Raw genomic sequence first — 12,748 nt, 5'->3', positions numbered from 1 at the left:
GAGGGAGAGACTTTCATGGCTACATCTGGGCTAAGATGTACTACTTAAGGAGAGTACCCCCAAATTTCCTTCTTTCTTTTCTTTTTTTTTTTGGAGGGGAGAAGGCAGGGCAATTGGGGTTAAATGACTTGCCCAAGGTCACATGACTAGTAAGTGTTAAGTGTCTGAGGTGGGATTTGAATTCAGGTTCTGCTGACACCAAGACAGGCATTCTATTCACTGTGCCATCTAGCCACCCCCATTCCTTCTTTTCTCTACATCCTGAAATTATCTGTTAAAGTCTTACTTATCAACAAAAAGATCTGCTCCTTGATATCTATTATTTTCTATATCACAATATTTGAAATCAAACTATAAATCAATTTGTCAGAAATCTTTTTTCAAAGTGAAGGTGCACTTCATTTTATGCAATAGACACATTCTTGAAAAAGATCTATTTATATCTAATTTTAGTAAATCATCAGATTTTAAATGTGATTGATGGCACAGTAGACAGAGCATTGGACTTGGAGTCTGGAGGACTTAAGTTCACATGCTGCCTCGGGTACTCTCTGATTGACTTTGAGCAAATCATAATCTTTTTCAACCTTGGTTTCTTCATCTGCAAAATAGGGATAATAGTAGCATCTATTTCACAGGGTTATTGTGAGAACCAAATGAAATAATATGTTTTGAAAACTTTAAATATTATGTGTTAACTATTATTATTTAAATGTTTTATAAATACACGAAGGCTAGCTCAACTCTTAACAGCACCACAAATTTTCACAAAACTAATTTCTTTGCAGTGTGAATAATAGTCACTTTTGGAAATTTAGATTTTTGCAGTTGATATCTTAAAGCAAGACGCAAATATCCTTTATGTGCTCCTATCTCTGGCTATGTCTTACTGCTGATCTCACATGCAGCACTACTAATTGGCAAGCTTCATTGCTTGGACCTCTGCTCCTTTCTTTTAACCCTATGTCCCTTAGAAAACTCACCTGCTCTCACAGGTATAGAGCTATATATGTGTGTTTTGTGTCCTCCAGTTAACTCCTTGTGATCATGGACTGTTTTGTTTCTGTTTTTGTTTCCTTAGCACTTAGTACAATGCCTGGTCCAACCATGGCATTTAATGAATGCTTGTTGATTAATTGATTGACTTCATTTTCCTGCATCCCCATCTTATGAACTCCTTTAGGAAGAAGTCACTTCTTCTATGTCTTTGTAAAAGCAACAGGTAACAAAAATCATCAACAGATTTCAAACCTTTTAGTTCCAACCTTTCCCTATGTTAACTAGGCAGGTCCTCAGGTGACAGACACACAACTCATTACCAGACAAATATTCAAGGCCTTTCAGGCTTGGGAGGACCATACAAAATTTCCCTTCCAAGGGCAAAATCTTTGAGGATTGAGGGTTGCCTCCATGCCACAAGAAGGCATCAATGTAAGACTGTAATGGGTGGCATATTCCTTAGGCACAGTAATAACAGTTCAATGAATATTTATTTTGGGAGGGTTACTGGATACTTTTATTCTGAACATAGGAGCCACTAAGGATCTGGCCTGTGGGCTTATTGGGGCTGCATCACAAGTATATGGCTTCACACATCAACACCAGGATTGGGAGTGAGAACAGATCATTCTATCCCAATCACAGGATGACAAGGGTCAGCTGACAGAGAGCCAGATGATCAGGAAGTCTCTGGTGTAAGACAGTTCTAACAAAGCATTGAGAACATCACAGAAAGGTGGAGGGGAGAGAGGGAAATTAAGCAAAAGAGGCCCCTGCCCCCAAAACAAAATTGGTCTAGTACTTGGTGCTGCCCACTCTTAGAACAGGAGCCAACTTCTACAGAGGTGACTGGCCCCTGCAAGCTTTTAGGCCTCCTGGCCACAGAGCTTACTTGACCCGAGGGTTTCTGAAGTTCCTTCCAGCAAATTTAGCCTTGCTGCCCAGCTCTTCCTCAGCTCTGAGGAGCTGGTTATACTTGGCCAGATGCTCAGATCGGCAGGGCGCATCAGTCTTGATCTGCCCAGTGCAGAAACCCACCACCAGATCTGCAATGGAGGTTTCTTCAGTCTCCCAGAACGCTGGGAAACCCTTACTCCCCACCCACTGGACTGGGCCAGCTTGAACTCCTGGAGAGATTCAGTCATAGAGCCAATTGGATTTACTTTGAGTAGGAGACAGTTGCAGGCTTTCTCCTTCACGGCCTTTTCTATGAGCTTGGGATTGGTAACTGTGAGGGCATCCCCTACCACCTGGATGCCTGCAGTAGCAATGAAATTCTTCCAAGCTTTCCAGTCATCCTGGTCAAAAGGATCTTCAATAGACACCACTGGATAGTCCTTGATGAAGCTCTTGTAGAGGTCCCCAAGCTCAGAAGGGGAGATGCATCTGCTGGAATCATCAGGAGACTTGAAGTCCAAGTCATATTTCCCAGACTGGAAGCATTCTGAGGCAGCAACATCCATGCCAATTACAACCTTATCAGCATAGCCAGCCTAACTAATAGCATTCTTTAGTAGGTCCAGAGCTTCTTTATTCTCCAGGATGTTCAGAGCAAAGCCGCCCTCATTCCCCACATTGGTGGCGTCCTGTCCATATTTCTGCTTAATCACACTCTTCAGTTTGTGGTAGACGTCAGCTCCACTGTGCATGGCCTCCTTAAAGGTTGCTGCTCCAACAGGGAGGATCACAAACTCCTGCATGGGCAGCATGTTACCAGCATGGGAGCCACCCTTGATAGTGTTGAAGGCTGTAACTGGCAGGATGACTTCATCATTGCCCACAAGGTCAGCAATGTGGCAGTACAGGGAGACACCTTTCTCAGCAGCTCCGGCCTTACAAACAGCCAGAGACACTCCCAATATGGCATTTGCACCAAATTTAGATTTATTCTCAGTGCTGTCCATCTCTATCATTAATCTGTCAATATTCTCCTGCTCCACAACATTCAGTTTCTTGCTAATCAGGGCCAGGGAAATAGTTTTATTGATGTGATCAACCACTTTTGAGACACCTTTCCTCATGTAGCAGGTCTTCTCATTGTCTCAGAGCTCCAAGGCTTCATGGATACCTGTAGAAGCACTGTGGGGCACAGAAGCTTGGAACTGAGCTTTTTCAGTGTAGAGATCAACTATAACAGTGGAGTTTCCATGAGAGTCAAAGATCTCTTTTGCCTGGATCTTGTAAATAGACATGTTGAATTTCTGGTTGGGGGTTCCTCTGCTGGACTCAGAAAACAGAGGCTGAGGGACCTACCTATACCCTGGGGAACCCCTCCTTCTCCTCCAGTCCGGTTCAATGAATATTGATTGACTGAGTATTTTCTTAATAACTGAAGGTATCATAAAAGAGAAAGGGCCACCTTAGAAAGATAGTAGATTCTCACTCTATGGGTATCTTCAGGCAAAGACTGACTGGCCATGTGTTCAGTATGTTGTACCAGTGGTGCCAAACTTGAATAGAAATGGGGGCCACTAAACCATAAAACCATATGCAGGAATCCTTTCAGGACACATATTGATTTAGAAAACCACATATTAATATTATCTGTTTTCTTTTATTAAATATTTCCCAATTGCATTTTAATCTGGTTTGGACCACACTCAAGAGTGTTGTGGGTTGCATGTGGCTTGTGGTTCATGTGATTGAAACCTTTGGCATGGAGGGTTCTTGTTCAAGGAAGGGTTCTATCAGATGCCTTCTGAGCAACCATTCCTGTTCTGAGACTCTGTGATTCTGTAATTTTATTCTGATTCTCCTACTCTCTACCTTTCCTACCACCCAGGCCTTTATAGAACTCTTCTATCAGATGAGACTTCATCTCACAAGATGGCTTCAGAAGATTCAAGTCATTATCCAAAAGCTGACAGCATTGACTTTTTAAATAAAGAATGACACAGATCCTTGGGGATAGGTTGGGCTTAAATCTATTATCTTCCCTGATGGCATGAGATTGCCCTGGTCACATGGAAACCTCTACCACTAAATTTATGGCTGACACTTGGAAAAAAGATTCTGTCCAATCTAGAGATGCTGCATGCAATTAAGCTATTTGAGTATTCCTGTTGTTTCATGGTCTTGGCTGCTGACTTACTTTGATAAGAGAGGATTAACTCTTCAAAACATTTTCTACCAAGATGCTATAGTAATTCCTAGGACACTCAGTGTTTCTGCCATACCAAGCATTTCTGTGAGATTGGCTTCTAAACCAAGGGTACCGTTGCATATTTACACAGTAAACTCTTAATTATATTGCTCTGGGATTTGATGGAAATGAGTCATTTCTGTATCTTTCCAAATCTTGTCATTTAATTGTCAATCGTGGAGGAATTCATTAAAGTACTTGCTAATTCCTAGGCAAGAGTTAAAAGGCTTTTAGCTCTAGTCAAATTCCAAACCAGTTTATTTGCTTTTTTATGATGATTGAAACCATGTACACTTTAAATAACCTTATGTTCAACACTTGGCAATATTAATTTCACTTGACTTCGTGTCTTGAGGTCAAACACGTTAATCAGGGCTTCCATCATTAACTGTTTCCTTTTCTATTAAACAATTATGATCACTTGCTATTAATGAGTCATGAAGTTTTAATAAATTTTTGCCAGTGTGGAATTGCTAAACAGTAATTATGACATATACTGTCTGGGTAGTCTTTTTCACAACATAAATTTGGCTTAATGTTAGTAAAAATACAAAAGAATAGCAAATAATTAATTAGTTTTAGCTATGGATCTGAAATAGCCCTTTCTGGGGGCAATATCAATTAAAAGGAAATTTTTTGTTGTTGTAGCTATTAGATTTAGGGTCTTGTAGATGTAGATGTCCTTATCTTAAAGTCAGCTCCATGGTTTCCTTTTATATGTCAACCAAACATTTATTGAGTGCCTGCTACATACCAGATACTGCACTAAGTACTGGGGATAAAAAAAGAGGCAGAAATCAAATAAAATTACAGTCCCTGCCCTCAAGGAGCTTATCATTTAATGGGGAAGGGGGAGAAACATATAAACATATCTACAAAGCATCAGGATTAGTATTTTTTATTTACAAATAACAAACATTTATATAAGAAGAAATAACAGAGGAAAGGCATTAGAATTAGGAGGGGTTGAAGAAGACTTCTTGTAGAAGGTGGGATTTCAGTTTGGGACTTAAAGGAAGCTAGGGTGGTAAGCGGTCAGAGTGGAGAGGGGAGAGTGTTCCAGGGATGGGAGACAGCCAGAGAAAATGCCAGAACTGAGAGATGGAGTGTCTTGTTTGTGGAACAGCTAGGAGGTCAGTGTCACTGGATGGAAGAATACTTTTCAGAGAGTATGGTCCAAGAAGATGGAAAGGTGGGAGGGAGCTAGATAATGAAAGTCATTGATTTGCTCCTGGAAGCAAGAGGACACCACTGCAGTTAATAGAGTAAGTGAGTGACATAATCAGACCTGTGCTTTAGGAAAATCACTTTATTGACTAAACAGAGGATAGATTGGAGTGGGGAAAGGTGTGAGACAAGCAGAGCCCCCCCCCCTCCACCCCCCGCCCCCAGCCCCAGCAGGCTATTGCAATAGTCCAGGCACAAGGTGATTAGGGTTCGCACTAGAATGGTGGTAGTATCAGAGGAAAGAACAGGGTATATTTGAGAGATGTTGCAGAGGTGAAATCAACAGGCCTTGGCAACAGCTTGAATATGGCACTGGGTGAGAGATAGTAAAAAATCCAGGATGACACCTAGGTTGAGAAACTGAGGACCTTGGAAGACGGTGTTAATCCCTTATAGGGAAGGTAGGAGTGGGAAAGGGTTTAGGTAGAAAGAGAATGTGTTTCATTTTAGACATATTAATTTAATATGTCTACTGGACATCCAGTTCAATATGTCTGAAAGACATTGGAGAAGTAAGATTGGAGGTTAGCAGAGAGATTAAAGCAGGAAAGGTAGTTTTGAGAATCATTAGCATAAAGACAAAAAGTAAATCCATGGGAGCAGATGAGATCACCAAGTGAAGTAACAGAGGGAGAAGAGGGCTCAGGACAGAACCCTGAGGGCATGATCTCCAGGAAGATTCCTACAAAGAGGAAAAATGCCACAGATCTTTTTCTTAAAAACTATGAGTTGGGTGCTGATGGGTGTGAGCATGTCTCCCCTTCAGGGAATGATCTGCCATACTTGAACCAGTTCAGTGGGAGCTGCTTGCCACACTGACCCAAGTGATTTTCTGTATCTTGGTTCAAACCAAGGAGTTTGAAACATTTCTGACTAAACTGTCTGATTTTGCTGCCACCAATCAGATCAGCCTTGGGTCCTTAAGGAATATGGTGAAAAGCCTTCTCCTAGTGCCTAATGGTGCCTTGAAGAAGAATATGACTGTCAAGCAGGTCAGAGCAGATTTCATTACTCTGGGGCTCAGTGAAGAGAAAGTCACTTATTTTTCTGAGAAGTGGAAGCAGAAATCTCCCACACTTGCATGATGGGGAATAGGACAGACATTGATGATCAACCAGATTATAGATACAGAAGAAAATTTGGAATGACATCAGGGAGCAATGAACTGCACAAAGTTGGGAATATATATATATATATATATATAGTTTTTTTACAATTGAAGTTGGTGGTTAAAAAAGAAAGCCAGTCTGCTAACGTGTATATAGAGTTAACCCTGCCTCAGCTCTATGACTTCCTGAATGAGAGGGAAAGTATTTGAGGCAGCATGAAGTATTTCTGCTGAAGGTGAAGGAGGAAAATTCAGAAGCACAACTTGTTTTACCCTTGTGGCCTACTTTGTAATAGCACAAGGGCTGGGGTGTTCCCAGAAAGGGTCACAATTTATACTATGGAGCCCAATACAATTACCACATAAACTCATGATTCAAGAAATAGCCACTCATCACACAGGCCTTGTCTCAAAAATGTAAACCTAGATAAAGGAGGGAAGGTGAATTGGGGACAGATTATAGAGGCCATTGAATGACAGGATGGTTGGGTTTTGTTTGCTAGACAATGCAAGCCAGAGAAAGGTTTTGAGCAGTGGAATACCATGAATCAGAGTCATTTTAGGAAGATTAACTTGTACAGCATGAATGGGGTAGGGGGAGTTATTGAAAGATAAGAAAGTCCTGAGGAGGGTTGAGTAGAGTGTGAGTAAAGAGGAAGAACTACAGGTGATGAAACTAAATGATTGAAAGTAGGTAATAAAGGAAACAGAAGATTCAAGGATGATGGACAGTTCGTTTGGGTAATTAAGAGGACTGACTGATTGATGAATTCAGAGTATGGTGGTACCATTGACAAAAAGAGAAAACAAGAGGAGGTTTTGGACCCCATTGAGCTTGATGGCACAGTGGGACATTCAAACAGAACAGTGTAATGGGGGTTAATTAATTAACTGGCATTTGTATAACATTTTAGAGTTTTCAAAGCACTTTACATACATTATATCATTTGATTCTCACAAAAGATTGGTGAGGTAGGTACTTTAGGAAAGGAAGGATGACATAAGTATTTGTATAGCACCTACAATGTTCCAACCTTATTATTACCTCTGTTCTGCTGAGGAAACTGAGGCAAGTAGAGATTGACTGACTTGCCTTAAGTGACTTAATGGTCACAGCACAAGCATCTGAGGCTAGATGTGAGCTCAGGTTTTTCTGAAGCCATGCCCAGTGCCCTATCCACTGTGCCACCAGCTGCCTCCTAATAATATTATAGGTATTATTACTTCCATTTTACAGATAAGGAAACTAAGACTCAGAGAAATTATCTAACCTTAGTTGAAACAGGAGACATCAGAGGCAAGATTTGAATACATGTCCTCCTGACTCTGAGTCCAGCAGGATCTAAGAACGTTTTTAATATACATATTGCTAGAGCTATAGGTATGGAAAATATCTATAACCACATACTTCACCCTGTGATTCAGGGTGTTCCAATTTTCCAGTTTCTGAATGGATTTGAGAAAGTTTGTAAATTTAGAGATTAAAGTAGATTATTACCTTCCTGAACAGCTATTCTCTTTTCAATAATGGAGAAGATGTCTTACATAAAATCTGAGCTAATTTTGAGAATTCATATTAAACTGAACTGGGAATTAGGGGACTGGGCTTCTAGTCCCAGTTCTGCCACTGGCAGTTTGGGTGATGCTGGGCAAGTCATCTTGCCCTCCATTTTCTCCTCTGTATAACAAGGTGATTAAAACACTGAGGTCCCTTTTGTATGATCCACTGTGTGAAGCTTATTGAGATAAGTGATGAGGAAGGAGTAATTAGGTGGTGCAGTGGATGACTGCCAACCCTGAAGTCAGGAGGACCTGAGTTCAAATCTAACCCCAGACACTTGCTAGCTGTGTGACTGTGGGCAAGTCACTTAAATCCAATTGCCCAAAGAAAGAAAGAAAAAAAAAATGTAAGTGATGAGGAAGTTACAAAGAAAGATAACACATGACCTTTGTCATAAAAGAGTTCAGACTAGTTGGGAGATAGACTGAAAATTTATAGTGTATGATAAATGCCAAATGTGGAATTCAGAAGCAAATGCTTTTCTGAGGACAGAGAAGTATCTGTGAGTTGGAGTGAACAAGGACTTTTCTTTAGAGAAGAAGAAAAGGTAGCAAGGTGTAAAGAATAGGCAGTCAAGTGTTTGAATCTCACTTCTGACTCTTAATAGCTGTGTGACCCTGGATAAGACACTTGGCTTTTCTGAGACTCAAATTTCTCATCTGTAAAATGGGAATACTAATGCTAGTAGTACCTATTTTGGGGGGCAGCTAGGTAGTGCAGTGGATAGAGGGCCAGGCCTAAATTCAGGAAGACTTATCTTTTGAGTTCAGATCTGGCTTCAGACACTTACTAACTGATCTTGGCCAGGTCACTTAACCCTGATTGCCTCAATTTCCTCAACTTGAGAAAAAAATGGCAAACCACTTCAGTATCTTTGCCAAGAAAACCCCAAATGGGGTCCCAGAGAGTAGGAGACAACTGAATAATAACAAAACCCCATTGTTGTGGGGATCAAATGAAACAGTGCATATAAAACTCTTTAAAAAAAGAATTAATGTAAAAGGATGGCATGCAAGTGCTTCATTTGCATAAAATAAACTGGAAGGATTTGAAGAGCCTGGGGTCACAGATAATACTGGGAATTCTCTTTGGAGTTTTAATTCTAGCAGGGGATTTTCACAGAACTACTACAAAGGGTGGGCCTTCTATGGAAGTAGAATATTTGATCAATTACAAGGATTGATCTGAGGGGTGTTGGTAAGGCCAGCCTGCCCTAAATATTTTCCTAACCTGTACAATATAGTGCCTTAAGTGTCATTATTCAAGAATCATTTCCTTGAATCCTTCTCTCTGTGGCCTCTTTTAAAGTGTAAAAGTAAGAATTCCACAAATATCCATAGAATGAATGAATTAATGAAAGAAAAAAATTCCTGTGATGTGAATCATCAAAGCATCCAAAAAGAATTTGAGGGAATGATTAGGTCTGCTTCTCTTCTGAAAAGAGGAACCCTGGACAGCTTTCAAAATGGCACAATTGATCAGGGCAAGCAAGGAGACAAAGGGGAGTAGGAAAATATAGATGAATGTATGGAATTTTACTCCTGGTGAAATTCTTTTTTTTTTTTAAAGCAATTGGGGTTAAGTAACTTGTTCAAGGTTACACAGCCAGTTATTTCTGGGTGTGGTGCTAAGTATCTGAGCCCGGATTTGATCCCCAGGTAATCCCAACTCTGGGGTCGGTTCTCTTACTCGCTGAGCCACCTGGCCACCCCAAACATTATGAGGTTTTTTTTTTTTGCCTTTTGGAGGGCAATTGGGGTTAAGTAACTTGCCCAAGTTTACATGGATAGTTTTTTTTGTGTGTGAGTGTTAAGTGTCTGAGGCCGGAACCAAACTCAGGTCCTCCTGACTCTGGGGCTGGTGCTTTACTCACTGCACCACCTAGCCACCCCTCCTGGTGAAATTCTTAAAAAAAAATATTGAAAGGATGATTTGTAAGCATTTGGAGCAGGTGGGGGTACAGTGAGTAGAATGCTGGCTGGGCCTGGAGTCAGGAAGACCTGAATTCAAATCTGGCCTCAGGCATTTATTAGCTATGTGACCTTGGGCAAGGCACTTAACCCTGTTTGCCTTACTTTCCTTATCTGTAAAATGAGCTGGAAAAGGAAATAGCAAACTACTTCAATATCTTTGCCAAGAAAAGCCCAAATGGGGTCACGAGTAGTTGAAAAGGACTGCAATGACTGAACAACAGCAATAATTGTGAGCATTTAGAAAGGAATGTAGGGATCACTAAAAGCCTATATGGCTTCATGAAGAATGGGTCTGTTATGTGACATTTCCCTAATTTCCTGTTTTTATAGGGTAACAAGACTAGGGTAGATCAGAGATATTAAGGAGACATCATACGCTTACAGTAGATTTCAGCAACACTTTTGACCAAGTCCCTCATGTTCTCCTTGTGGATAAAGTAAGGGCATATATAATAGATGAGAGTATAGTTATGAGAATTATGAACTGGATTTAATCCAAAGAATAGTAATTACTGGGTTTGATGTAAACTTGGAGAAAGGTCCCTGGGATCTGTTCTTAGTCCTGTGCATTTCAGTGTTTTTTGTTAATTATTTTGATAGAGACATAAAAAGAATGCTTGTCAAATTTTCAGCTGTCATAAAGCTAGAAGGAATAGTTAACAGGTTGAATAGTAGACTCTAAAGAAATTTCACAGGTTAGAACAATGGGCCAGATCTAATAAGATGAAATTTAGTAGGGATAAATGGAAAACACTTGGGGTCAAAAAACTAATTTCACATGTAAAGGGTTGAGGACGCAGGGCTAGACAACAGTTTGGTTAAGGTCCGGGGTTTAGTGGGCTGAAACTCAAAGAGTCAGCAGTGTAATATGGCAACCAAAACAGCCAATACTATTATGTGATACATTAAGGCAATGATTGGATTCATGGGGGGATGTGGGTGTTTTGTGATAATCAGCCCTGGTCACATCACATCTGGAATATTGTACTCGGTTCTGTGCATGGCATTTTAGGATGTTTATTGATGATCTAAGAGGGTAACAATCAGTATAATGAGGGGAATCACATTCTATTCCATATAATGATTTCATTAAAGGACCAGAAAATAGACTTAAGGCAGAAGAGGAATTGGACTTGTTCAGGTTGGCCACAGAAAGCAGAACTCGGGGGGATGCGTGGAAGCTGAAGAGAGTCAGTTTTGGGGTCAGTATCAATGAATCAATCCGTAAGCATTTATCAAAGGCCTACTTTGTGTCAGGTATCATACTAGATACTGGGGATGCAAAAACAGAATGAACAGTCTTTGCCTTTGGGATGGTTATATTCTATCAACTATATAAATATACAAAATAAACACAAGGCAATTTACTTATTCATTCATTCCTTTATTAATCCAGTCACCCATTTATTTATATGTTCATTGATTTTTCTCTGTGTGTACCTCTCTGTGTCTCCCTCTTTGTTTATTTATTTATTTAGTAAGGGAGAGGACAAGTACCAGCAAATGGGTGATAAGAAAGGGCTCTTGAAGACGGTGGCACTTGAACTGAGTTTTTTTTGTTTGTTTTCTTTGTTTTTGACAAGGCAATCAAGGTTAAGTGACTTGCCCAGGGTCACACACCTTGAATTGAGTTTTGAAGGAAACTAGGGGTTCTTAGAAACGGGTTAAGAAGGAGTAAATTCTAGGCATAGAAATACAAAGTAAAGAGAAAAACCAAAGCAGCCTCCTGACAATTAGAGCTGCCTGAAGGGCAGCCCAAGGGAGGTCCTCTTCTGTTGGTCTTTAAGCAGAGATGGGAACAATGAATTTTTGGCTGACTGCTTGTTAGAGATATCATAGATGGGATTAAGGATAGATTAAACCAGGTTTCATCTGAGTTCCCTTTTAGTTGTGATATTTTGTGTTTCTGTGAAAGAGAAAATAAATGTAAAATGTTAAGTTGAAATAGGTATTTCACAACTTTGGAGAGCTTATGCAGCTGGCAGCTATGACAATAGCTCCAGAGAAAGGCTGATACTCCGAAAACACTCCCATTCCAAGGCCTGGCAGAATCTCTCTTACTAAGTTGAGACTGTGCAAAGACATATCTTCAGTCACTTATTTTGGGGACATGTTTCCATAATTAAAGAAAGAGAATTCTGCTAACAATCAGTGGGACCAAAGAAAAAGGTTTATTCTTTGCTGTTGTTATTCTGAAATGCCATCTGTCTCTAGTGCCTCTCATGATGGAGCTTAAAATTCCAAAAAATACATCCATTAATTAATTAAAAGAGACATTTACCTACCAAAGGATTTGTTTTCTAGTAAAATGTGGTTTCAATTCACTTGATAGTCAAATAATATTGCATTTATCCAAGTGTAAGGCAGCTTCAGACTCCTATAACTCCTGTCTTTGTATATCTTTTGTGATTTATTATATGCTATCTTGTAAGTATTGATCATTTACTTATGGCCCTTAAAGAGATTGGGAGCCCAAAGTCTGATACATGTGTGTGTGTGTGTGTGTGTGTGTGTGTGTGTGTGTGTTCCCTCCAGCAGGGTATGTAGCAGGACCTCTTAAATAGCATGTTGATTGATGGGAAGACCTTATGCACTTCCATCACACACAGGCCCAGAAGGTATAAATAAAATCCCATCAAATGTTAAGACACATATCTTTTTTGAAGTCTCCACAAAAATGCCACCTTTTCTTGAGATGTTTCTCCCTTGAGACCCTCCCCCCACTCAGTAGCTAAACT

General features: G+C 40.2%; 2 pseudogenes; one reads left to right on the top strand and one right to left on the bottom strand.

Annotated features, from left to right (window-relative positions):
- Positions 1-1,887: 1,887 nt before the first annotated feature.
- Positions 1,888-3,191, bottom strand: LOC138168657 (alpha-enolase pseudogene; annotated as a pseudogene).
- A 2,780-nt stretch (positions 3,192-5,971) lies between these two features.
- Positions 5,972-6,710, top strand: LOC138168358 (COMM domain-containing protein 7 pseudogene; annotated as a pseudogene).
- Positions 6,711-12,748: the final 6,038 nt, after the last annotated feature.

Source organism: Petaurus breviceps, unplaced genomic scaffold (assembly GCF_028583685.1).
Source record: "Petaurus breviceps papuanus isolate PSGF00001 unplaced genomic scaffold, PetGlider_PUasm1.0 37, whole genome shotgun sequence".
NCBI lineage: Eukaryota > Metazoa > Chordata > Mammalia > Diprotodontia > Petauridae > Petaurus > Petaurus breviceps.
The sequence above is the reverse complement of the archived record's forward strand: the minus strand, read 5'-3'. Positions and strand labels throughout refer to the sequence as shown.